Consider the following 5,000-nt stretch of genomic DNA (forward strand, 5'->3'; position numbering starts at 1 on the left):
CGCAGGCATGCACTTACGATAATCACTATCAACGAACCTGCCGCCCCCTCCCCCCCCAAAATACACCTTTCCCTACAACGTGTACCTTAACCTAAGCTATATTGTACCTTAACCTAAGCGATATTGTACCTTAACCTAAGGTATATCGTACCTTAACCTAACCTACATTGCGCCTTCACCTAACCTACGTTGTACCTTAACCTAACCTACGTTGTACCTTAACCTAACCTACGTTGTACCTTAACCTAACCTACGTTGTACCTTAACCTAACCTACGTTGTACCTTAACCTAACCTACGTTGTACCTTAACCTAACCTACGTTGTACCTTAACCTAACCTACGTTGTACCTTAACCTAACCTACGTTGTACCTTAACCTAACCTACGTTGTGCCTTAACCTAACCTACGTTGTGCCTTAACCTAACCTACGTTGTGCCTTAACCTAACCTACGTTGTGCCTTAACCTAACCTATGTTGTGCCTTAACCTAACCTATGTTGTGCCTTAACCTAACCTATGTTGTGCCTTAACCTAACCTATGTTGTGCCTTAACCTAACCTATGTTGTGCCTTAACCTAACCTATGTTGTGCCTTAACCTAACCTATGTTGTGCCTTAACCTAACCTACGTTGTGCCTTAACCTAACCTACGTTGTGCCTTAACCTAACCTACGTTGTGCCTTAACCTAACCTACGTTGTGCCTTAACCTAACCTACGTTGTGCCTTAACCTAACCTACGTTGTGCCTTAACCTAACCTACGTTGTGCCTTAACCTAACCTACGTTGTGCCTTAACCTAACCTACGTTGTGCCTTAACCTAACCTACGTTGTGCCTTAACCTAACCTACGTTGTGCCTTAACCTAACCTACGTTGTGCCTTAACCTAACCTACGTTGTGCCTTAACCTAACCTACGTTGTGCCTTAACCTAACCTACGTTGTGCCTTAACCTAACCTACGTTGTGCCTTAACCTAACCTACGTTGTGCCTTAACCTAACCTACGTTGTGCCTTAACCTAACCTACGTTGTGCCTTAACCTAACCTACGTTGTGCCTTAACCTAACCTACGTTGTGCCTTAACCTAACCTACGTTGTGCCTTAACCTAACCTACGTTGTGCCTTAACCTAACCTACGTTGTGCCTTAACCTAACCTACGTTGTGCCTTAACCTAACCTACGTTGTGCCTTAACCTAACCTACGTTGTGCCTTAACCTAACCTACGTTGTGCCTTAACCTAACCTACGTTGTGCCTTAACCTAACCTACGTTGTGCCTTAACCTAACCTATGTTGTGCCTTAACCTAACCTATGTTGTGCCTTAACCTAACCTATGTTGTGCCTTAACCTAACCTATGTTGTGCCTTAACCTAACCTATGTTGTGCCTTAACCTAACCTATGTTGTGCCTTAACCTAACCTATGTTGTGCCTTAACCTAACCTATGTTGTGCCTTAACCTAACCTATGTTGTGCCTTAACCTAACCTACGTTGTGCCTTAACCTAACCCATATTGTACCTTAACCTAACCCATATTGTACCTTAACCTAACCCATATTGTACCTTAACCTAACCCATATTGTACCTTAACCTAACCCATATTGTACCTTAACGTAACCTAATGTGTGCCTTAACGTAACCTAATTTGTGCCTTAACGTAACCTAATTTGTGCCTTAACGTAACCTAATTTGTGCCTTAACGTAACCTAATTTGTGCCTTAACGTAACCTAATTTGTGCCTTAACGTAACCTAATTTGTGCCTTAACGTAACCTAATTTGTGCCTTAACGTAACCTAATTTGTGCCTTAACGTAACCTAATTTGTGCCTTAACGTAACCTAATTTGTGCCTTAACGTAACCTAATTTGTGCCTTAACGTAACCTAATTTGTGCCTTAACGTAACCTAATTTGTGCCTTAACGTAACCTAATTTGTGCCTTAACGTAACCTAATTTGTGCCTTAACGTAACCTAATTTGTGCCTTAACGTAACCTAATTTGTGCCTTAACGTAACCTAATTTGTGCCTTAACGTAACCTAATTTGTGCCTTAACGTAACCTAATTTGTGCCTTAACGTAACCCATGTTGTGCCTTAACGTAACCCATGTTGTGCCTTAACGTAACCCAATTTGTGCCTTAACGTAACCCATGTTGTGCCTTAACCTAACCTATATTGTGCCTCAACCTAACCTATATTGCGCCTTAACCTGACGCACGTTGTCGCTGAACCTGCTCTGTAATTGTTATGCAACTCGTTAAATTAGTGTAGTGTTGCCTAACCGCAACCCTCGCAATATAGTTCGCTATTCGCACTGCCCGGTCCCCTGTGTATCGCGTCATGTTAAACACCTTGCAGGTGTTGCTGACTTTCCACATGCTCCTGCTATACACTGTAATGTGGATAGCAGCAGGACGTACATGCCCCCCCCCCTTCCCCCCTGCCTTCGCAAGCTGGTCGTTGAGAAGTTTGCATGTTCAATGCCCTTCGCATGCCGACGTACTCAGCCTACGTTGTGGTACGGCCTGTCACCTGTCCGCCGATGTACGCAAAACCCACAAACTGTACTGCACATTGGTCCGTATGTACTGAATGATACATCGTGGCACATGTGTGACCGTACGACGACTGCGCCTAGCAACGGCAGACCATACAGTCCAAATATTGTGCACGCAGCTACGTGTCGTCTCCCTATAAGAGCTGGATTGCAGTGTGGTACGCCATTCAGACGTGTGGGAGGAACGGACGCCCTGGATGGCGATCAGCATGAGCAGTCTGTTGATGTAGTGGAGCGTGTATTCGGACGTAGTCGTCTCTTCTCACACACCGTGATAGCATGTTGCACCGCGTTCCACATCTGCGACATCCTGCAGAGGCCGGCTGACAGTCGTTCGCGCAATGGACACCGCATACGTACGGGGGCTACCTTCCACGTGTTCTCGAGGCGTGCACATGTTGTTGCGTCTATGTGGGCAGACGTAGTGTGTTGTGACACCTGACACAGGCATGCAATACTCGTTGCAAATGGCGATGGACGTCTACGTTTGCTGGTGACGTTACGCAAATGAACAACAGGTAACCCGTTGTGGTGCGGTTGTTCTCGCTAGAGGTGAATCAGTGTTGGCGACGATCGGTCGAGCTATTAACCGGTTGTTTCAGGGATACCCACCATGCCCACGAACGTGAAAGGGGACCCACCATGCCCACGAACGCGAAAGGGGATCTGGGTGTGAGGCGATACGCGGCGGTGGCTGGGTGGGACCGTCCCCGGCCGGTGAGGGGGGGCCGCCCGGCGTGCTGGCAGCGCGGTGCGTGGGCGCACGCGCTACAGCCGGCTGGTGGGGGCGGCCAGTGGCAGGCGCGCCGGCCGACGGACGCGGCAGGCGGCGCAGCTGCGCGCCGGCGCCCCCTGCTCGCGGCGCCTTGCGGCCAAAGTAGGTCCTCGCGGGCCCGGTGCGAAGCGCGGTGGCCATCTGCAGTGTGCTGGTCCGATTGAGGACTGTGTGCGCTGAGGATGCGCCGCCGCCCGGCGCTCGGCGCCGCGACGCCGTCTGCTGCTCGGTCGCCCCAGCGGTTCTCGCAGGTGGTTTGTATCGCAGCTGTGCGGACGTGTTGGCGCGTGCGCTGTGCTGGGAGAGTTCGCTTCGGCACCCAAGTGGGGCTTTTGTCCTTCTGTGGCGCTGGCGTTGGAGCTGCCGGTCACCGTAGGTGGCGCGTGTTGTCTCCCGCCGGCAATGCCACGACAGCACGCTCCCGGGCCTCTGTCGGCAGCGGCAAGCTCAGTTGGGAGCACGGGTGGTCGCACCTAAAGCGTCTACTCGCCTAACTCCGGGCGATTGCGCCTCTCTCGAACCCGACCAAGTACTTAGGACGGCGCTGCGCGCCGCCGGGACCTGAGAGGGTTTCGAGGTGTGTTGTGCAGGGGAGCTCAGCCTCCTCCTGTTTGCAGAATAATTGAGCGGACGCTTGCGTGTTCGCGCGGGCCCCCGGGACACACTCCCGGGCGGCCGGCTGCTCAGCTCTAGTTGACGCAGCTCCCTGGTTGATCCTGCCAGTAGTCATATGCTTGTCTCAAAGATTAAGCCATGCATGTCTCAGTACAAGCCGCATTAAGGTGAAACCGCGAATGGCTCATTAAATCAGTTATGGTTCCTTAGATCGTACCCACGTTACTTGGATAACTGTGGTAATTCTAGAGCTAATACATGCAAACAGAGTCCCGACCAGAGATGGAAGGGACGCTTTTATTAGATCAAAACCAATCGGTCGGCTCGTCCGGTCCGTTTGCCTTGGTGACTCTGAATAACTTTGGGCTGATCGCACGGTCCTCGTACCGGCGACGCATCTTTCAAATGTCTGCCTTATCAACTGTCGATGGTAGGTTCTGCGCCTACCATGGTTGTAACGGGTAACGGGGAATCAGGGTTCGATTCCGGAGAGGGAGCCTGAGAAACGGCTACCACATCCAAGGAAGGCAGCAGGCGCGCAAATTACCCACTCCCGGCACGGGGAGGTAGTGACGAAAAATAACGATACGGGACTCATCCGAGGCCCCGTAATCGGAATGAGTACACTTTAAATCCTTTAACGAGTATCTATTGGAGGGCAAGTCTGGTGCCAGCAGCCGCGGTAATTCCAGCTCCAATAGCGTATATTAAAGTTGTTGCGGTTAAAAAGCTCGTAGTTGGATTTGTGTCCCACGCTGTTGGTTCACCGCCCGTCGGTGTTTAACTGGCATGTATCGTGGGACGTCCTGCCGGTGGGGCGAGCCGAAGGCGTGCGACCGCCTCGTGCGTGCTCGTGCGTCCCGAGGCGGACCCCGTTGAAATCCTACCAGGGTGCTCTTTATTGAGTGTCTCGGTGGGCCGGCACGTTTACTTTGAACAAATTAGAGTGCTTAAAGCAGGCAAGCCCGCCTGAATACTGTGTGCATGGAATAATGGAATAGGACCTCGGTTCTATTTTGTTGGTTTTCGGAACCCGAGGTAATGATTAATAGGGACAGG

At 50.8% G+C, this 5,000-nt stretch overlaps 1 non-coding gene across 1 annotated transcript in view; it reads left to right on the forward strand.

Moving 5' to 3' along the window:
* The first annotated feature begins 4,029 nt into the window (after nucleotides 1-4,029).
* Nucleotides 4,030-5,000, forward strand: part of LOC126436104 (small subunit ribosomal RNA) — a 1,909-nt gene continuing 938 nt past the window's right edge. Inside the window, exon 1 of the ribosomal RNA XR_007580426.1 lies at nucleotides 4,030-5,000. This exon is cut by the window's right edge and continues 938 nt beyond it. This is a non-coding gene — a ribosomal RNA (small subunit ribosomal RNA).

This window comes from Schistocerca serialis, unplaced genomic scaffold (assembly GCF_023864345.2).
Source record: "Schistocerca serialis cubense isolate TAMUIC-IGC-003099 unplaced genomic scaffold, iqSchSeri2.2 HiC_scaffold_1226, whole genome shotgun sequence".
Lineage (NCBI taxonomy): Eukaryota > Metazoa > Arthropoda > Insecta > Orthoptera > Acrididae > Schistocerca > Schistocerca serialis.